At 43.7% G+C, this 23,472-nt stretch overlaps 1 long non-coding RNA gene across 1 annotated transcript in view; it reads right to left on the reverse strand.

Annotated features, from left to right (window-relative positions):
* Positions 1–23,472, reverse strand: part of LOC147754834 (uncharacterized) — a 75,697-nt gene that overhangs the window by 9,866 nt on the left and 42,359 nt on the right. The window lies entirely within an intron of this gene.

The raw sequence follows: 23,472 nt of genomic DNA on the forward strand, positions 1-23,472 counted from the left end.
GCGCTAGGCCGAATTGCTATTGTGTACGTTTTAGGCATGACCAAGCTGTAGGTCGGTCCGCCACCTTCTGATTGCTAATCTAAAATAGATAGCACAGATTGGAGTATAGACGACTTCATGGCAGCAAAGACAGATCTATCAATTTCACTACTCGGAAGGATAAGAAGAGAAGCAAGGATGAGAAATGGCCAGAGGCTGTCGACCACGAGTCCTGTTTTTCGCGTTACACAGACCACAGCTGCGAGTAGTACCAATTACTATCTCCTACAGGCTGTGGTGTCGTTTCTTTCTCAAGTATCAGTTCTACGACGGTCGCTATGGCATCGACGGCCGCTATAATTCATGCTGCTCTCGCTGTTGCTCTTCCTGCCGCCACCGCCACTGTCGTCGTCGTCGTTGCTCTAAGCTTCGCTCATTTACTCCTCTTCAATCTGTGACTTGCTAGAAAGTATTAGATTGGCTAGAACGTGGCCGGTGCGGTGAGTGACCAACCAGAGTCTGCCAATGTTATTCTCGAGTTAGTAGGAGGTCTATCTGACGCGACCTCGCTAAGACACGGTTTCCTAACAGATATCAGTCAGTGAAGAAGACCTGAATACTTCAGTTGGTCGTGACCACGATAGCGGCATCGTTGCAGCAGCAGCAGCAGCAGCGATTGCCAGTGCTGACTTGCGTTTCAGTTAGATCTTGCCGATTCTAAACACGCACGTCGGGCACAGGTAATAACACAGAGTTAGAGAGTCACGACGACGCTTACGTGGTCTAATTGTTGTAGATACGACATCGTTGTGGTTCAGGATAGCAGTGAGGAAGGATCTCACTGGTATTAGCGGTTGCTATTGTCCTTTATACCACCTACTGCTCCTATACGGTCTCAGCTACTGACAACTGTATGCCTACGGAGTTCAAGCCAGTGATTATGGATAGTCACTTTATTTAAATTAGCGCGATCGGCGAAAGTAGATGTCGGCTTTGATTCTAATCGGCTGCAAAAGTGATTATTTTCGTGTAAACTGTAACAGCGACAACAGATAAGAGATGCCGAAGCAACTAGGTATCTTCGTACCATATCGTATATATGTACCAGAGCATGCATAGGGTGTGCTGTTGAAAGCATTGGCAAAAAATCGAGCCCTTACGAGCCGAACTGTGTGCATGGCTACTCATGGTCGAATCGCAGCAAAGCGAGAATCTTATATTTAGCTAAGGTACAGATAGGTCATCTCAGAGCACCTATATTAACCAATTGCTAGTATGTATCTGTGACTGTGAATATATTAATGATGACATGTGTTAGGTCGAAATTCGGTTGTGCGCGAGAACCTTCTCGGTGTACTAGGCCAAAACCTGATTAGGCACCTGGTTAAGTAGGTAAAGATGATTGCGTTTGTTAGCAGATAGGTTTTTTCCATACACTCTTTGTCCATTGATTCAAGACACAAGGAGGGACACTGACAGGAGGGAGAAGCTCACAAAGAAAAGTTTGAAAGCTGACAAGGAATCGGCACACACAAATGTATATCTTACAGTATTAACAAAAAAAGGTCACCTTGCCTAAATCACCGTTTCTTGCGTTGTTAATAGCACCTCACTTTGAGTTTTCCTTCAGATATAGCAAACATTGTAAATTTGTCGAGTAAATGGAATAAGCTATAGAGTTCCTTTGTAATAACTGCTAGGCACGTATATAAAACAAGTTGGTGACCACAGAGTGTTATTCCGGATGTATACTAACTTGACCTTGTGTACGGTGCCAGTCTCTCTGAACACCCTTACCATTACCAAAAACACATGTATTGTTATAAAAAATCGGGATCGGATAAAATAAATTATTATCTAATCAAAGAGAATAGGTTAATTTTTTTTAGCAATCTCGTTGCCCCCTAAAAGTGTACCCGGACGAGCAACACGTAGACGTTTTGTATCAACTCAAAATACATCGATTGATTGTAAACGGCCGCTCTCTACTTAACCCTCTAGCTCTGTCAATGTCTCCATCTGACTGACAGCAGAGTTTTCCCTTTGTCCGTTGTACGTATGCCCCTATACTTCTGCTTTTCATCGCGTTGTTCCTACCGCTCATGTTCAGGTACCAATCGTTATTTTACACTTCACTTTAACAGTTCCTCCCAGTTTCCTCGTCCTCTTCTCGCATGAAACCTCGACGTCAGTAGGTAAACGGTGATCTTCGAACTTCACAGCTATCGCTACGCCACCGTCATAGAATAGTTGGCAGAATATGAACGAAACTTCGAAAACACTCGCGTGATGGCTATCGCAGACTGTGACAGGGCAAATGATTCCTTTTGAGTTCTAGCACGTTTCTTCTCCTCACGTTCGGTTCATTGTGGATCAACACTTCTAGTGTTTACCCCTCCACCCCGTTCTCTTTGTTACTTTAAGAACGGCCTCTTTACCCCTGTCTCTATGAGCATCCCAGCACGATCTACAAATCAACAATCATATGATACGCTCCGTGCGAGTCACAAAGTGTTCGATAACATTTTCACCAGCAGACGAACTGCACGAAAAATCAGCCACCAATTCGAACTGCACCAGCAGCCGATACATTGGGTCAAGATCAAGAGTTTCTTCATGTCGTCGTATTGTCGTTTGCCGACATTGCTATCGATATATCCGCGACTGATACGTAGCGCAGCAATGGACTACGCAGGGGATGAACAGAGGTTTGTATGGACTCATGTTTTACTTTTCCCTTTTCTCTTAAAATAGACAGATAGAAGGATGGTGACTGACGCCTGTGCCGTTGTGTGTCAGATGGTGTGATCTATAGAGGGCAGATGTGACGTTTCGATATGACGGTTCCGTACGCAACGATTTGAACGACTGGATACCAGACGTTATGTGTATATACAATGTAGCCGGGTATTTCACGCAAAAATCAACTAGTAACTGAACAAGGAAATGGCGGTATTCGAAGCATTGTTGTCTGCCAGATTATTAATGTCTTTTTACGAGCGAGCTCTGAACACTGAAACGCCGCAGCCATCGCCGTCGAAACCGCGCTACGTGTATATAGAACTATCGATGTTGTTCTGCGCACCCCTTCCATGGCACTTCGTCGCACTGCTAAAAAACATCAGTGACACAGACACCACTTGACGGCGACGGTTTGATGTTGGGATGCTTTCGGGCAGCACGTGCGTGGCGAGCGATCGCGGACGCTCGTGCCGCTCATGTCTATTTGCCCGGAAACGACAAATCAGAAGGCTACACAGCTGGTGGGACGGCTGGCTTTTTGTAGAAACAATTGATGAATAATAAACCTGGGTATCATATCAATGACAAGATGGCCACTTACTAAGCCCGTATGATAGATTTCCGAAAAGAGATTCCGAAGATGGTCTCTCGGTGCCTTTTGAGCCATTTAAGCCAGTAATTAGGTGACCAAAAGGTAACTTGAGCGCCGAATACCTAGATTTTTGTCTTCATTTCAAAAGGAGTGCTTAACATAATTATGATACGACAATATTATATTAGGGTCATTAGTCATATGCGTTACAAGAGCCAACCTAATGTATATAATCAAATTATAACGTTGAATGGACACTTCGAGACGGGTCTGTATTGTCGTGTACGAGAAACTGTTTTAAAGAATACCACCTTAAAGTGGTAACCTCGCAGTTAGTAATAAGAACTTCTCAAGTTAATAGTTACTTGCGATTTTTTCTTCGTATTAATGGTTTAGCCATAGATGCAATTGCCATGGCGGACTAGGAAAAAAGATAGGTACGCTGAGAAATATTCTATACATTTTAGTATGTATAGTTTATATAGTTTGTGTCACTGCATAGATATGTTTACATATATACTGTTTTTAATATTTGCCCTCTCAACTTCATTATCCTTTTTCCTCAATGGCGTCTAGGTCTGTAGGTCTATTGATTGATGAAATTCTGTCAGCTCACGAGCCTTTGAATTACAATGGTCGGCATAGTGGTCGGATTACGATGAGGACCAGCGCGCTGCTTTCATGAGGGAATCTCCTTTTAGTCTACTCTCCTTCACTTGGCAAGACTAGGTCCGTCTCCACCCGCAGACGAATAGAGCCTTGTCCATTAGGCCCAACTTTACATAATGGTAATGCAATACATCGAACTTGTGAAGAGTACTCTTCCCCACAGCGCAGTTCTTCTCTAGAGAGAATAGGTCTCGAGAAGAAGCCTTCAAAAAAAACACGAAGAGCGAAGTGAAGAGAATCTCTCGTCACTTTTTTCTACAGGCTCACATCGATACATTTACTGTTCAACGGTACCTAATGGCACATGAAGCACTTTCGACCAGCACAGGGCAGAGTTTAATATCTTGTCGTCAGCGTGCAATTGTGCGAAGATGCTCTTTTCGAGTTTATTCAGGTTAGGCGTGCTTAACTTGGAAGTAAAGAGGGATCAAAATAGGATACCTTCTTGTCCACACTGGCTACTTATATCTGTATTTATATTATATATATTTATAAAAAAATACAGAAATGGAGATTGATCCTCGCCAGCAAAATATGACAATTTTCCGCGTTTCTTTAACTATCTAAAATGAATCGTGGCTTGAGTTGGAAACATTATATAAGGAGTAGTCGGCTCAAGTCTCGCCTACCTATAATATGCGACATGTATAGATAAGTAAAAACTAAAAAATCAAAGTTATACTATATTGGGACAAATGCTGTCAAAACGAGACGTGGTAAGTGTTTAATATATTAAATGCTAACTCTAGCTGGTGTGATGATCTCACAGATGTTATCGGTCCCAGCTCAATGAGAAATTCTAAGCATACGATTCTAAAACTACCTTAGATAAAATATCCTAAAAAAACGGTACGCTCTGTAGTTTAAAAATTGAGTGGCCCAATCTTTTCCTCCAGCCCAGATGGAACCGTCCGAATTTGCTTTATATATTATGCTATTATAGATTCACACTTGGGCCTATAAATGGAAGCTAACCTAAATTTTGCTAGCTCTCAATAGTTCAATAGTAATTCGCGCCACAATCTTACGATACGATATATATATATGAGGTTAATTAAAGGCTCTTTCGGGTCAGACGTCTAGATAATGATACCAATGACATAGACAACCACGGACATTGTTGTCCTGTTACATTACCATAATAATATTATGAGGATAGATAGATACATTTGTCTCGCTGTTCCATGACTAGTGCCACATCGCTCCTGAACCCCGAGCTTACAAGCAAATCATGACAAAACCAAACTCAGATCGACAAACAGATATGATTTGGCCGCCACATTCGTAAATGACGCATCCGCAATATTGTCGTCATATGCCCGTTACTTTGGTTTGCTCTTGTGACGGCCTGGTCGAGCGTCCCAGGCTTCCCGCGACACTATTTTTGTTGTTGTGATTGCTGTCCTTATGGGCCGTCCACCTACAGCTAATCTGCGCCGTCGTCGAAACCTGACTCGGGACCGCGGCTGGGCCGGATTTACCAAGCGGTTATTAGCCCATTAGGCTACGTTTGTCTGCTCGTCCAACAAATGACAGGAGGCGATACAGAAACATTGGCGACGGACATCTCCGTAAGTGGTGAGCGCCGGTCTGAGGGCCTAGAGGGTCGATTCCTGTTTCTTGGCCGTTCTTTTCTAACAGTTGATAGCTGGCGGAGGTTATCCGCCACCAGAAGGGGAACCTCCTAGCAGAGTTTTTCGAATAGCCTGCATGATCACAGCAATATATCTGAGCTGAAAAACGATACGAAAGGATAGAAACTAAACAACGGAGGGAGAAAAGGCGGGAGAATTACAAGTATCGAAGGAAAGCGAAAATAGGAGAGAAGGAGAGAGAGAAGAAAGGAGGGAAATCCGATACGCGCTGAACAGGACAAGGCGCACAGTGTTCAGGTCTGATTGACCTGGCATTACCCTGCCGCTGGCTGATCTCGTTCTGCTGTGAACCTGAGTGCTGAGTCTTCCTAGACCTAGCTAGTTCCTTTAATCTGTCTCTTCGACTATAGTTCGTAGGAGAGCAAAGAGACACGGGCGATTCCTTAGTTGGGTTACTTAGGTCGATCATACCTGATAATTTAACCGATCTGTCTCTGACGATGATCTACGGAGATAGTTCGACGGCGTCCATTTTCTCAAGATAGGAGGATCAATCGCGGGCGACCAACCATTGCGGCTACAAAACCTGTCTTTAGCTGCTTCGCATGAGGGCCTTGACTGCAGTGCAATTTTATGCAGTAACATTAAGGTTGACTTGGGCAAAAAACGGGCAGTCGGGTTACTGATGTCATGCAGTCCCATAAAAAAGCTGAACAGCAATCGAAATTGTAATAATAGGCACAAACAAGATAAACGTAGGTTTCGATCAGAAATTCAAGTCAGACTCGTATTCGCTGTGTAGTCAGCTCCCGGCAACGTTCTGCGTCCTTCGTTTTACCGCAACGACAAGTGTCCCGTAAAATGTACCGTCTAGAAAATGGCACATGTATTGATATGATCCGGAACGTAGAGGGGTAACGGATGCAATGCATTTATAAAGCATGCACAATGTTTGTAGTTTATAGCGGTTTTTAAGCGTTTGGAACGTATCGGAAATATATTCAAGCCTTGGTGATCGCTCTGCTAAAACTGAATTTTATTATTTTAAGTTAGAACTTTAGCAAATACAAAATTCGTGAAATAATTTAAAGCAGCTGACAGGTAATATGATGACAGCATTTTTTCAGTCCGGTCAATTCAAGCCAGTAGATTACTATAGTATTGTTTCACCCGCTTCTTCCGCTATGGGAATCTTCGCTACTCTACTTGGGATAGTGAAGCAACTTCGACGCCTGCCGTTGAACGGACTACAGACTGTCTTTTGTTTTTTGATTATCCGTCGATGTTAATCGCCGCTCCCTCACCCAACGTAGACGAGCTGTGCTTCTGTTCCTCCAGTGATTTTGCCCCATTCCCAAGCGGTCAGTGGCTCAGTTCATGTAAAATATAATGAAACGGGCCGATATGCTCACACGGAACAAGTGACCGGTCAGTGAGAGGTGTTTTGCTGTTGCTCAACGACACCCCCCCCCCCCCCAGCGGCGACAGTAGTAATGTGCACAATACCACTAGAGCGACGGCGACAACGGCTATTAGTGAAGTGTCGTCCAGGCCCTCATTTCTTGATTCAGGTTCTTCATTGCGTTCTGTTCTCATCGCCCCGCTCTGTCCCGATCAGTCTTGCTCATTCATAGCTAGTCGGTTTCTTTTTTTTTGGATGGAACGAAACCTATCTGCTGCTGGTCATTTGGTTAGTTGTCCTCTGACTGTCGTTGTTAAGCTTTTTATTATTCAGTTCAACATGGACCGAATGAACGACGATAGCAACATAATTTGGCCATTAATACCCGTGCTGCTAGCACGGCTGGCTTGTTTATCGCTATCTATCTTTTTGCTGTTGATGTTGATACTGTCTCTGTCGCTGCGTCAAAATTGAACGACAGTGACAGGTGGCAGTGGCCTCGGGGGGACGCGGGTCCGGCAGCATCTGCAGTGGCCCGCGATCCGACATTAGCAGCCAGCGGTCACTTGAATTTCGTTGCTTTGCGCTTCAGACCGTGTTAGCCGTTTCAGTGCCTATTTCAGTCCACTGCCGAAAGTTTCGTATTGTGTCTGTGTGCATCAAACTCGGTGCGTATTACGCTCCTGCAGATTCGTGCTCACCCCGCTTTCCTTTAGCTTCGTCGTATGTGTATACGTACATATTCTATTGGTGCAGGGTAACGCTGCCATGGCGCTGATGCTCAGTCAGCCGGATTCATTCGGCAGTGCCACTAGCACCAGCAGCAGCGAGACAACTACGACGGCGAAAGCAGCACAGATGGCGGTAGGGCCAGGACCGTCGAGGCGGGACCTTCGCCCGATCCAGCATTCGACGCTACTTGTAGTAATAGCGCTGGCAGTCAGTGTAGCCGCCGCCATCTGTGTGACTCCCAGGGGTCAACGTGTTGCCGGCCTGATAAACGCTTGCAGGTCTGGCTGAATGTTGGTAAAATGGCGACGCTTTTTTCTCGCTGCTCTGCTTTCCTGACTTGATCTCTTTCGCTGCGGCTTGACTAGTTTTCTCCTCCATTATATTTGGTGATAGTCTTTCTCTCGCCGCCCTCGACGTACTCGCACCTCAGCTGCTGTCAGGGCCACTGTTGCTGTGCCCTATCTGGGTTCGGTCACCTGAGCCAAACTAGAGCTGGACTGAGTGCTGGAGGCCGAGTTACACTTCAGCCCTGCTGCGAACGACATGGCGGCCACGCGTCTGAGTCTGCTCGTTCAGTGAGGGTTGTGCGACAAACAGGCACAGGGCTTCAGAGCAAGCGAGAGACAACACCAATAGTAACAACAACAACTCACGGAACAGTAGCGACTCCTCGGATATATTGCTGCCGTTTCGCTTAATGTTGCCGTTGTTACCGGACATGGGTCGCTCTGGGGCCATTCACTGATCTGGCTTGTGAAGACGATGTCAACGAAGATGGAGAAAATGACGACAATCACCGAGCTAACAACGAAGCAGCCAGTAACAACGCCGATCTATAGCATAATACACTTTGGCTTGAACAACATTCTCACTAGGCAGGACGCGTGACAGCAGAAACGGCGCGTAATGCTGCCGCGTGCTTGCACCGGCGCAACACCGGGTAAAGAACGATAGTTAACCCGCTCGTCATCGTCCGCCTAGTTGTCGTATCAGTCAAGAGAGGATCACGTACATGTATCGCGTACATGAGAATAAAGTGGGGAAGGGGTGAAATCAAGCTGCCTGCTTGTGTGCATTACAGTTGATTCCGCCATCAGAGTGGCAGACGCAACACGAAGTCGCCGAAGGGCTGACAGACGGATGGCTCGCAATTGACCCAAGTAACGAGTGAACGGCGAAGTGGCTGAAGCGACGTTCGTCTCGCCTTAATTGTCACTCTTGACTAATTTTGGTCAGAACCAGTGCCGGAGGGTTAGTGAGTGAGTGAGTGAGTGAGTGAGTGAGGGAGAAACCGGGGGGTCGAAAACAACGACGACAGCGACCGACGATGTCACCTCTGTCCTGAAATACAATACGTGCCCAACCGCAAGCCGATGCAGCTGGCCGTTGCGGCCCGTGGTCTGCTGTTACCTCGCTAAATTTCTTCAATTGAAAAGCCTTAAATGAAGCTTAGGGAAAATTGCGCATGTCTTTTCATACTATGTATTTTTACATACATCCTAACTAATGTATTCTAAGTTACGTTAGTAAAAAATAAATAAATGAGAAAAACAAGAACACTAAATCAACAATCAACACTTTGCTATATCCAATAAACTATAGCTTGCGTGGCAATTGAGTAAAAAGAACCCACCGGTCAACTAAACGATCATATCAGAAACCGCTCTTCCATGACCGGCAACGATTAAAGTTATAACTACGCAAATTTTTGTCTGTTGTCAACCGTCCTTATCGTGGCCGTTGTCCTTCCCTCAAAGTAACAACAACAACAACAACAATAATGATAACTAGACGTAAACAACGGAGCTTCCTTGTAGAGAAGATTGTTAATTTTTGGACATAAACGAAATTTTGCATTTGTGGTCAACAGTGGTTAGTTGGCTCTGTGGCGTACTGTGTATGTGGAAGTCGAATTTATTTAGATGTTTAAAGTGTCACATACTTGAATCATTGACCTGGATTTAATCGGTTATAAAACTAAACGGAGTGTTCCAAAGACTTGATAAAAAAAAATTCACCTGCAAATAAAGAGGACGCAATCTTCAGGACAATTATACGTTTTAATGAAGAACGCAAAAATCATTGGTACGCGAGAGGAAAAATTGCTTAAAATTCCAAACCAGACGACCCCTAAGATGACATCTAGAGATGACGGTGATACACGTCTCTCAGTGGGAAGTCTTTCGTTCAAGACTGTCTATCCGATTCAAGACTGAGCCTCATCGGATCCGTGTACAACAGTACGGTCGTTCAATGCAATTTGAATATGCTGATAAAATTTATACACGTTTGTGGTAACTATAGCTGTGGCAGTGGTGTATATACATGTATATACAGTGCTGGAAGAAGTTCAGATACCCCTCTATCACAACAAAAACACTAGATGTTCGGATTTTTTTTTTAACCATAAAACAATTGGTAATATAAAATTGACACTTACTTTACCGGTGTTCTCTGTTTATATATATCCATTCCTCAACTGATCATCTGGTTATTCTGAATGGAAGCTTTGGTTTAATGTTGCCTGTGGCCATTTGGTATTGCGAATTAAAAACAATCTCTAACCATATCCGAACGGCACTAATTGTCAAGACCGTCTCTGATCTATTTTTCGCTCGATCCCCTCACTTCCACCGTTACATACGCGTGTCTTTCCGCAGTCCCAGCCAGCGTCACCTACTATAGCTCAATTGTCAACTGGCCAACGGTGCGCGTTTTTCTCGCTCCGCGTCACTTGTTCACTCGGTTTCATTGTTATTCTAATCAAATCTACTTGCCTTGCTGGCAACGACCAACAGCCATCGGTCAACACTGCCCGTTGTTACCGCAATGAATACCTGCTCAGCGTTACGTAGTCACCCATCGTCGTCTTTGGCACACAAGAGGACTGAAGTCAGCGCGGACATATGGCGCTCTTAACCCGCTCTATTTTCTCTTTCTCGCTCGTTATTTATTCCTCGTTCAATATGGCCGTTTTTAGCTGCTTCTCTTGCTTTTTTCTGCGTTTTGCATGCGCTCGTCACTTAAAAGCTGTGCTAACCTGGGGTCGCGTTCGAAATCATCTTTTTTTTATCTATTTCTTAACTCTCTACCGTCGTCATATTCATTGACGTTGTCGCCTTCGTCGTCGTTTTCCCTGATTTTATTGTCCGACCGTTTTTCTGCTTTGTACTATGGCTGACGACGAGGCGGGCGGGCGGGCGGGCGGGCAGGCAGACCAGCCAAGCGTCTGCTGTCACATCAACCGGTAGTTCGCGCGCGTCATACCGGGTCGGATCGGCGAACGCATTTGGTGGCATCGGGCGCGGCTCGCACACTTGAAGCGCTTGAAGGCGCTTGAAGAATACCGCGCCTTCACTAGACTACGGCCACTGCAGCTGGTCACTATGCATACGCTGTTTGCTGCTGCATACTGCTCACCTAGCGAACAGACCGCGAATCACCGGCAGGGGACCAAGTTCCAGCTTGTCCATATCTATTCACATATATATATATATATATATATATATATATATATATATATATATAGATAGATAGATAGATAGATGCATCGGCAACAATTAGTTTGATCTGCTTCTCAATATCAATGCGGTCTCAGTAGCTTTGAAATTTCACCGTTCAGCCAACCGGGTGACGGCAGGTCAAGTGTCCTCCTTTTAGCGCGTAGCTTCACGACGTGCTTTATAGAATATGAATAACTAAACAAATTGAGAAGCGAACCTTACATGGGACCAATCACGTTATGTTTGATAATTCAATTGAACACCATAGTAATTGCTTAGGTATCACTACAATTAGACCTAGTTCAGGCTCCTTTGTGACGAATAACTTGCAATGATTCCTACCCAAAATTGTAAGTCGCCTTGGTAATCGGCATGGAAGTAGTGGCCTGTACCTAGTGCCTGAGTTTTGACCGTCTGTATTTGACTGGCCAAAATTTTACTTTGGCAAACAAAGCCAATTTTTAAGGACAGCAAGAGCCGGACTATATTGGACACTCAAGTTGTGGCCTAATAAAAATTGCATAGCACGATCTAGTCGTATCTAGAACGCATCTTCCTTTGATAAGTTAATTAGGATACTCTATTAGTTCGGGTTTATTTACCCAATGGTTATAGACATATTCGTATAACTCCGTATATGTTCTTACGCGTTGTTAACATAAAGGTATGAAAATATATGATAAAGATAGATACGGGCCAAAGCGTGACTGGGATGAAACACGCAAAATTTGTAAGAGAAGGGTTCGAGCAGTGGTCACAGTTGAAAACCAGCCGCTATCCGTTAGTAGAACGAACCATGAATTGGTGACCCAACGTGGTTTCTCTGTGCAGTTTGATGCGATAGGCTATGACCGTGGAGCTCAAAACCGATTTATCTAGAGAATCCTGATAACAGCCACTGAAAACGGTGAATAGCGTGCAACAACGTACAACATACCTATGCCACTATCAGAAAACGCGCACTTAGCTACTGTCTCCCTTTTGCAACGTCGCCTATAATCATACTCATGGAGTGGCAGATCATGCACGAGGTAGGGCAGCTAAATAAGCCCAACGCTACCAGCGTTAAGCAAGACTACATATCGTTGCTTTGACAAGAATTACCAAAGCCAAATGAAATCCGCCGTAAATTTCTCGTCGTTGCCCCTCCATTGATCCCATCACATGTTCACTCTCAAGTCACCAACTGTGATAAAAACTATCGGAGGGACGGTCTGGCATAAATGGCGCAACGACACTAAAATACATAGTAATTTAGTAGGACCTACAAAATAGAGAAAATATGACAAAGGATGCTATGCCAGCAGTAGCAATAATGATAAGGAACAAGTGTCACAGCAGCCAATGTGGGGGAGGACCAACAGCCCATATAGACAAGAACTCGCGACTGAACCCAGGCGTGAGCAGGAAAATGACAATATTAGTGTCATAGAAAAGCAGCCATAAGTGAAGTTGCTCCAGGAGCTGTGCATGTAGGGCCGAGAGGGGTGGCGGCGGCGGCGGCGGCAACGATGACAACAACAAGAGCAGACGAAAAGTTGAGCAAAATTACCAGGTAAATTTACTCCTCTTTCTTCATCGGCTCGACACCGGATCAGTGTAATGGTGTAAACAGAGCCAAACGGACCCTATGGCGTCGCTTCTCTATAAACAAGTAACTCTTTGAGTAGACTAAAAACCGATCTTATCTTGGCGTGGCGATGTGCACTATGATCGTAGTTGGACCGTCATCGCAAATGGGTGTCCATAGCCGCTGCTTGCCAGTCAGTTAGTTCGTCGTTTACTTTTATCGTCGTCAACTCTCATCCCGAACAGGGAAAATCTGAATTGCTCCGAGGTGTGAGAATTTCAGACGAAACAACATGGACTGAGATAATAGTATCAAAGGAAGCGACAACCCTCAGCTGGTAGCCAATAGGCCAGTGCGAGATAAAGACCAGTTGTGGGACAAGCCCGGGTCGTCAAGTTTCGGTCTATTTTGCTGCAACCCAGTGGTGGCGCAACGCGAAACAGCACATACGTACACACACACACATACACACAAATACACAGACAAACACAAATACTCTTACACGTGTCACTTACTTACGTAGAACGACTCTACGGAAGTTGCGATCTCTCTACGGGGCCTAACATATATTTGAGAGTGAAACTGCGTGACACTGCACCTGTTGACAGGATGCACAGGTGACGCTCTGCCTGCCAGTCAGCAGGTCGGTCAGTGCTACGCTTGGTACAGGGAAGATATATCGGGAGACGCCTCAACGTCCGAGACACTGTGGACGCCACACGACTGTGAAAACGAATAACAGTTTGATAAAAAAAAAAAAAGAGAAAAAAAGAATATTTTTATAGCATTCGTTCAGTTTCGGCTATACCACAGTTCAGAGTTCTAGCGCAACACACATTGGTAAAAAATAATAGGAAAAAAGCTCAATTGGAGTGGTGCAGCTGGGGATGCGGCATCAACCCATAGCGACAAGGTGAAGGAAAGAATATGCATCTAGGCTGAAGTCCTTTCTGGCCTAAACAGAAACGTGTATAAACAGCAATCACGCTGCCACCCCGAAACTTTAACAGTGTCAGTTCTGTTGTACTCTATGTAAACAACGAAGCGGCTAGAAATACAGCCGACAGAACGATATCTCGTACAGACGTACGATTTTGGAAGACTCTTATCGTCACCATTTATATCGTAGCAACGCGTACATTGTACTCGTCACGCAGTACAAACTGATCTTGCTCAGCCTTGTCTCTTAGAGATATTGTGGTGAAGCCTGTAATTGTAAATAATTGACCCATCCCCCTCCAAAAAACCCCTGTAGACTACTACCATCGCCCCATTTCAGCTCGAAGTAACCCGCTGAAGGGCCCACTTCTCGAATATACGAACAATCTCATACATTATAATGGTAAATCGGCTTCGTAGCGAGCTGGTTCAGTCGGGTCGTTGAGACGACAATAATGAATGGGCACCAACGCGAAAAATTTCGTGCTTAATAATATGATAATAATCATAATCAGATAGAGCGAGCCTGGTCTTTTCATCTGTTTCGAATTCGGTCGCTGTTGGCACAGTTATCCAGTCGCCCGGTTTGTATTAATACTACAGTGGATTTTTAAAATCCGCTATAAAGGCTATTGAATGAGTGAAGTGATGCTACTTTTCGTCGACGACACTATTAATAAAGGTTTGCCTGGTCGACCCTTATCTTTAACTCCCTTCAACCATCTTCGCTTTCCCCTGATAAACATCGAATCCTGCAGAAGGGGAAATTCAATAAGTAAGTTGAATTTTCCCGCGGCGAAAAAGTCTACTACAAACGGCAGAGTTTCGAAGCGAAGTGCAGCGTAGCAGACAGCAAAAATAAGCAGATCGCATCGATCTTATGAAGGCTATTTAGCGCATATGGAAAATGTCATTGAGAAAGTGTTTCGGTTACTTTTTTTTCCTAAACCATAGAATATATATATTCCATGGTTTAGTTATATTGTACATTATATATATTGTTTAGTTATATATATATATATATATAGTTACACATTCTTATTTCATTTCTTCATCTGGTAACCATGGAAACGCGTATGATATTGATTGTGAAGTTGTAAGCTAAAAACACTGACACATTGTTACTAGTATAATGAACGCTTGAAAATACTTGGCGTTTACAATAATAGCACGCTTTCCTTAGAAATCATCTACTTGATAAAATCTTCTATCTAGTAACAACAGACAACTTTAGTACAATTCCATTAGATTGTATCTTTCGGAACTACTACAGTTTAAACGCCGTCTACTCGTAGACTAATTATTCATTTAGATGTTTATTAGATCGTTCCTGCGTTCGATTTTCACGTAACACAATTCTTTCTCTTTTTTTTTTTGACTGTAGTTGCTTTATGATAGACGCCACCTTCAGTGGCATTTTATCCTTCAATACTGCTAGTACATAAATGGTCTGCCAACGAAATGTTGTCATTAGGCCTTAGTATGCCCATTAGGATCTATTATTTCGATCCTTCGGGATGAAAGAAAGCAACAACGACGGCTACGCCATTTTTCCGCAGTAGCGACGCCAGAGGAGAGACTGTGTACGAAATCTGCGTTTAGGTCTTGAATGGATATACCAAGCTTAACTCCAATAATCTTGTATTTTGACAATCTTTTCATCATTATTGTTCGTTTTCGATTAAAAAAAAGGTCTGTCCTTTTTCTGTAGATGATTTTCTATCTATACGTGGCGACAGAGTTCTATAATTCAGAGATTTATCTCTACGAAGGTCTGTGTCGCAAATAATAAGTAACTTGAAAGAAAATATTTCGGCTGAATGTTGGCAATGCGTCGATGGAAGAAAAACTTATTTATGTAACCTGTAAAAACGGCACATAACGCAAAACTCGCATAACATTGAGCTGTTCAAACACACGCCGCTTCTCAAACGAACCCTGATTTAATTTCAATTAAATGAATAATAGTAGTAAAAAAGTTCTATAGTTTCTGGATTGTTGAACATTATTGCTACTATAATGGAATTAAGCGAAGCGGTTGACTAGAGCTGTAAATTAACACAAACTTAAAAACATAAAAAAAAGAATCTCTTTTTTCCCCAGTTAGGTTAGTCGAAAATATTGGATTCAAGTTCTCATTATCATCAGCACCACCGACATCACAACGGATCTAAACAACACAGAGGTGTTGATATATATCATTTCATTAATTTTGCATAATAATAATGTCCTTTCAAAAAAAATAAGTTTACAGTCACATTATTCACACACGCACATATATCTAATGCGTGTAAGTTTAAACGCCCGTAATCTTCCCTTTGAAGCCGCGCGCTATAGATTTTTCTGTGTTTTTATCCGCAGGCGCAACACTGACAGCGGTAACTGGTCATTCTCGCAATAGACCCAGAAGTTGTAACCCGCCTAACACCGATCGGCCAGCCCTGACTAAGAAAGTGCCTGCTACTGCTTTTATCAGAACGACTACGTTCGACAATAAACTAAACATTTTAGACTTGAGCAAAGTTTATCTTGTTAGTTCAACTTGGATATTCTCAATTGCTGCTTCCCATGGCCAGCCCTGCGTCTCACTATGCCGTTCCACTCACCCCCTCTAGAGTTTCTTCCATTTCTCCTCAGCCTACGACGGGAGTCGCCATTGCTGTTAATAGCGCAGCTGAAATCGCCGCTGGGGTAGCCGCTACCATTCGAAGGGTGCGACGTGGTCCGGTGTATCCATCAGACCAGCCTCGTCAGTGGCTGATGGTGTCAGTATATAATTATTTTAGAATTTATGATAACATTATACTAAACATTAACGGCTACAGTAGCGATAGCTGCTTTGACGACACCGACGATGAGGACGACGGCAACTGCCACGAAGTCAACAGACAGGCAACTGATAAAAAACAAGAAAAAAATCTTTCAAAAACAACTCGGCCGCCTAAATGGATACTCCGAAATAAGATATATATACAAACATAATGTCGGCGTCGGAGTGTTACCAGAGTTCAAGATAGAAAGGGCGAAGTGGCCTACGTGCGTATTCCCTCGCATGTCTGTCTGGCTAGCCGAGGTATTATGAGATCATCGTCGAGGATGAGGGGTTCAATCTGACCAGCAGCGAAGGATGAATAGAATACGACGATAATTTCTAAGCAGATGAATTTAACGAAACTATGATGCACAGGAAACTGAACTATCTGGCCAGCATAATCATAGTTGTTATATGTATCGTGGCCGTCAGCGTCGAGGGGACCAGGCCGGCTGTGTTGCTTAGTAAGAACTACACTTCACTACTATGATTTCCTTATGAGTACTAGTGGTAATGGTAGCAGTAGCAGCCCTTTGATTGCTGCAACAGAATCGAAAAGAGAGGTAAGAATCACATATGAATGTATCTAGATATCCGCGTTCAGACACACATACACACCCGGATAGGTAGCCTAACGCCACAGACGCAGACTAGCGTCACGATGAATGGATGAAGTCCACCGCATCGTGGCGTGTCGGGGTACGGTGCCCAGCGGGGTAACTTCTTGAGTGGTGACCGGTAGAGGTCACCTACTGTGTGATCCAGCTAATACCGGGACGGCAACAACGTTGTCGTTGGAACATTGCGAAGCATACGCGTCAAATTTAACTATTCGGTCTCGAGGATTCATCAGCAGCGGCAGCGGCAGCGGCCGTAGCGATTCCGTTGTCTCTAGCGAAACATACAGATGAAGAAAGGCGGCACATTTTACCATACACCTGAATTTTCAGATTAGACTCTTAATAGAAGTGGGGTTATGCCGTTGTGTCTGTCTGTCGGTCTGTGTGTCATTCATCAAGGGCTCTTATTGCCTCGTCTGAGAATTTTGCTGCGAGACATTAGTAGCCACATATATTCAACTGATCACCCCCTTAGCGGGTATATATCGCAGAGCTTTTTGTCTCGACGAGAACATAATTGCACACAATTATACTAATATAATGGGGAAACTGATAATGTGGTAAAGGTGAAAGTAATAACGGCGAAATGCGTTTGGTTTTCAGAAATACGGTACGTTGAAAACGCTTGACGTCTTCAACGTGTCGTGGAACTAAGCGAACTTAAGATATGGCGTGCGTCGAGAGTAACGATATCACACGTAGACGATTTGTGTGTCACATCTAAAAATAACAGGGGAGTATGTAGCCACCTATTATGATACCACGTTAATATTTAGTTCATGGCAAGAGCTTTTATGACGGATGTGAAAGAAGCCATAGAGCCATCTTTAGCCACATGTGACCTCGTATATTTATCAAATTATATATAGTGAAACGTTCTAATTCGAATGTTTATAATAAAGTGTTTCCTCGTGCAATATACAGATATTGAAAGTATGTATTTTTCATACTCTATCTTTAGGCCACGTATTTAGCTATCCGTTAATCTTGTGGGTTAACTACAAGAACTTTCGGCACGCGACTTCGCACGTTTCAAGCTCATGTCACTTTCCTTACATTTGCCTGTGTCTGGACATCTTAAAATAAAGCACAAGTTACGTTTCTGACATTTCGCTTTGTACCCCCATTTTCCGCAATGAGACTACCGCTAGTATTTATCTATTACCTAAAATAGTATTTACTAACAGTCGAAGCTACGGTGCATTTAACTTCATTTCGATTGCCCCACCGTAGACTAGCATACAGCCTTTCCAGCAGTACTGGATACATCTACCCATCGAAAGTGTGATTAACATTGGACCCAGCAGATCGAAGAGGGGACACCTGGCACCCATCTTCCCTAGCTTTCTCTCTCTTCCTGGGACAGGCGATCGTACAACGAACGCGCCACCTGGCCACATCGCGGGGAGACATTCCATTTGAAATTATATTTTTTACACCTAAAATTAAGGCCCATTTAGGCTTGCGTCTAAATCTCTTAACTAATACATATACCCTGTCTTTGTCACATATATATATATATATATTGTGACAGAGTAGTAGGCATATGTAGACTTTTGCGAACGGCATCCGATTCTGAAAGATCGTTTAAGATACCCTGTGCCCTGAAAAAAACTTTCACATTTGAGGCTAAATACGGTAAAAATGTATTTGCTTCATTTTTTTTTGATTGTGTGCCCTGTGCTGCCAGCTCGTCCTATTCGGCCAAGCGCCTGAATCAAGTGCGAGGTATTAGTAAAGTTCAATGCTAAAGCTGTCAATTTTTCGTATCTGTGATACCGTTGCCGATAAACCTTCAAAGAATTAAGATAAATAAACAGCCACTTCACAGTAAAGCGCCTAAAAACCGAAATCTTCATTGTTCCTCATCTTCAGGTCAGAGCCGCAAACGGCTGCCGCTTTCTATGCTATTTTGCGCATGCGTTAACAGTAGCGGGTCGCTTATATCACAAGTTGAACGGTCGTTTTTATTGGCGCCCGTTCAATTATTTTCCAATAGTCATAGTGATAATACAGAGACGAATTGTAAGGAACAAGGAACACTAAGCGAGAAAAAGCATGCTTCTCTTATTAGGAAATGGGTTTATCCTAAAGAAAGTAGCCATATCAAGGGCATAATTTTGGTGAACCAGCAGACCCGTTCCAACTAACGGGGATTTACAAATATATATATAAACCCACTACAACTAAGAATGTTCACAAAGATTATTTTTTAGCGATCCATGCGGGCCTTAGTAGCATTCCGGATTTGCCGTATCTCCGACAATTGCTGGAAGCTTTATTGGTATTGTATCCTTTGACGCCATTGATGCCGAAGGTTTAGCCACGACGGACACAAACCGATTGTTGTTGTAGCGGTGGTTACGGCCGCTGTAGTTGATCGTTTCTATGCAGCATCTTACGTACATGATGATTTTTTTTGAGTGTTATTCTTGCGCACCATAGTCCATTCAACTACACAACCCCTCCCATATTGGAGCAGCAAACGTTGGCCTTGCCGGTCTTCTCCTCCATTTTCTTTCCTGTTGGCGGTTTGCTGCCGTCCGCTACAATTTTCCGACAACAGGAACAGGTCTGCTTGGCACATTTTGTGGGGGGTTATTGTTGTTGTCTGTAGACTACGGCTGCTGTGGCTTTCGGACGTTGTCGTTGCCGGTCTCCCTACCTGACGCCAAGCGTTGGCTTTACGGCTGAGTGATCAGCCTAATGGCTACTTTCTTTTCATTTGTTCATTTACTCGCCTTCCACCCTGCCAGCAGTCTCCGAGCACTGTCTGTCGGGTAACTTTCAGCGATGCTAGTCTTCAGCTTCTTTCACTAGTCGTCTTCGTCTTCAGCTATCGTTGCATTATACTTGTGGTGGTATAACTTCTGTGCTAACATTATAGTAGCGATAGAGTTTCTGAATAATCACCCTCTTGAAGTCAGGTTCTGGTAATCCGTTGCCGCAATAATGAACAATAACGGCGTCGTATTAAGTTATCGACAAATTTGCGGTATAATCGCAATACAAGCGCTACCTCAACCAGAGTTGCGGTGGCGCTTGTTGCGGTGATGGCGAAATCAGAAATTCGATTTGCCCCTCGCTAGTATGTTGGATTAAACTTGGAGAACTTTTTTTTTCTTTTCTATTTCCATTTTGCCAAGTGTATCATGCTATAGCCAAACAGACTTGAGATACCAGAACGAACCGTGAGCACTTTAAGTATTCTTGTAGTACAACGGCAGGAGTACATGATGCTATGGCCATAAACGTACGGCGTCTGAATTGGGACGACAAACTTCGGCGTGCTGTTTATCGTAATGAACATGGCTCATCCGTCACTCGTAATGCCAGACGAAAACCAGTTCTTCTTTCAACAACACAGGAAACTCGTTCAGTGCGTCGTTTTTGGAATTCGAGCGAAGGTCGGCTGTTTCCCAATCTCTACGAACCCCCATCATCGCTAAAAAAGCCCCCTGGGTCACCCTAAATCAACAACGTACACGACTGCAGAAGCAGATTCTAACACAACACAACGAAGTATCGATGACAGAGAGTACCGTGCGGGTTTCAAAGTTAAACGCTGTCATCCTAAAGGCAATTTTTAATTATCTTTCCATTTTGTTAGTGAAGAAGTTTAATATGAATTAGCATACGATGTCATTCATGTATTGTTCGCGAGACCATTAGCTACTTCAGACGTGAGCAGTGTCTTCAATTTTTTCTGATGATGTTTTTATCTTTGACGCACACATTATCGCTGGCTTGGTTATGATTTAGAGGATGTGTCTTTTATTGATGGAAACTTTTAAAAGTTCATATTTTGAGGTTGGTCATCATATTTGTTCCAGAGAAGCAAACGCGTTACTAAAAAAGTTTATCTTGATGTTTTATAAAATTTGCAAATGAATACTCGAAACTAAGCTATAAGTTTCAGATCCGGATCGAAGCTGTAACTGCTTTGAAGAATTTTTATCCTGAATACGCAAGCCCATCAAGAAAGGCACTTTGAATAACAACGTTTATTTGTATTCATATATACATATGTGTGTGTGTCGCCTTAGATCTCGTACATTATATCTTCTCGTTGTTGTCGTGCTTGTGACATTTAATAGATTCAGAACTCGAAGCAAGAGCTTCATCATGATCACTCGATGCTTCCCATTGGAATATATCTTTGCTTTCCACACAATAACGGTATCGGAACAATGCTAAATAAACAGAAGCTTACTTACGTACAAATATTTTGCCATGTGTGTTTGGCAAATACGTATGTTCTTACAGTACAACTGGAACCGACCGAAATTCATGAAAACATCATACCATCAACTGCTACCATACCATGCCTTTTCGCCAGTATCGATATTGGTAGCACTTAATTGTGGCATTTAATGAGCGGAAATCGTATGCCCGATTAGTACTAGCGGCCACTTGATCCTCACGCCATCACGTTTCAACACGCACAGCCTCAGCACCGTTTAGCAAGAAGTAGATGCGTATTCATCTATCAGAGTCCTCTGATCTCTAAAAATGGGCTAAAAAAAAAAAGGTCGTTCACGTTTCTGGCAGGTCTCCCCTCTAGAGCCTCTCTGCCTCTTAGTGTTGAGCTTTTAGTGTTGACTGGGTATAACATCATAAGGGGCATGTATAGCCACGGTAGACCCAGTGCGGCAGCAACGCTAGGTGCCATAATCCACGCCAGCGTCTGCTTAACCAGACATAGTTAGTCAATGTCGGTGCTTGTGGGAACCACTTCGCATATCGAACGACAACGAGACTAGCCCCCGAAGCGGCAGGCGGGCTAGTGCATCAACAACGTGTGGCAACGGTGATCGATTTAAAGTTTAAAGCCCAAAATGTTAGCGATTCCGAGACAAAATGACTAGACCTGACAGTCAGACGGTTTGCCGAATTGACCAGCGCTTGCCGCGGCAACAAGTAGTAGTAGCAGGAGGCAGACGGAGGATTTTGGGTTGAAATTTCTGCCTCGAGAACAGATGCCCCGGACGGATCATTCTCGTAGTGGTTGTCGCCGCTGCCGCCAACGTCTAGTCTAACATGTATGCGTGCGCTTCTCGATGTATGCCAGTGGGGCTAGTAGCACCCTTTTGTTTCGCTTCCGCTTCTATACTTGCTCGCGTAGTCTGGCAACCGATGATGGGGTGGTCGCCATGTGGAGGCGACCAGACGCAGCTTTTGTCTTTCTGTCTCTGAGCCAGCGTATCTATCGGATTCTCGATGGGACAGAATTTTTGCTGTAAAAATCGACAGCATCAACCAAAAGACGCTCAGTTGCAATGCAGGACCACTCGTATAACTCTCGTAGTAATCTCAGACATAACCGATTATGGAAAAACGAGATAGAAAAAGCTATAATGCTGCACCACGTAGCAGATTTCGCCGGTAGCCTCTAGCGATCGCGCGGGCCCGCCAAATTCACCAACGGGCGACCGACTGAACGGACGAACGAACGAACGATCAGCGAAGCCAGATCATACTGGTGCCGGTCCGGTAGTTAAATTGGAGAAATGGTAGAAGAAATTTAACATCAAAAAAATTATCTGAATTTTTGTCTATCCAAAATAGCACATTGTACTACATAACTTCGGGTGCATACATGTGCATCTACTTGTGTGCGAAATTTTGGACTGATACATCGTAACCATTGGTGGTCGCGAACAGTGGACCGACAAGAGCCATCATCGCCCATGACTGAGATGAAGAACATATTATGGTCAGCCTAATTCGAAGTGCTAACGAACTTTTTATTCGATTTTTCTGCTTCCGTGGCGCGAGGAAACGACCGCGAATGATGAGGATGGCCCCTGACTTGACGAGAGTGATGACTACGTCACGCTCTTATTTAATGCCTGTATTCATTTGGTATCAAAACAACATTATCGCTAACTGAACGGTCTACAGATCAAAGATGGAAGGTGGAGTGTGTAAATTCCGGCCTGACTAATCAAATTCTTTGAAGACAGCCAGCCAGCCAGCCAGCCAGCCATAGGAAGCAGACCTTTAACTTTCTGAAAGTCTGATGTACTTGGGCGCCGTAAAGGACACTATGAGGTCTCTTGGTTTGTGCGCAAAGACTATAGAATTAGGCAAAATTTCTAGATCAGACTTCACATATAATTGACTACAATGACTCACATACTCACTTAGATACAATAATTAAAACAGATTTTGAGACGTATGATGCCAAATAAATAAGCTTACGAAGAGCTATAAATTGATACAGACACATAATAATAATATAACACACAATTACGTCAATTAATAATCTAATTCGAATTACTTGTAGGTTTTATAGAAAAATTACTTTTTGACAT

The sequence above is a fragment of the Varroa destructor genome, unplaced genomic scaffold, assembly GCF_002443255.2.
Source record: "Varroa destructor unplaced genomic scaffold, Vdes_3.0 BEIS01000006.1, whole genome shotgun sequence".
Classification (NCBI taxonomy): domain Eukaryota; kingdom Metazoa; phylum Arthropoda; class Arachnida; order Mesostigmata; family Varroidae; genus Varroa; species Varroa destructor.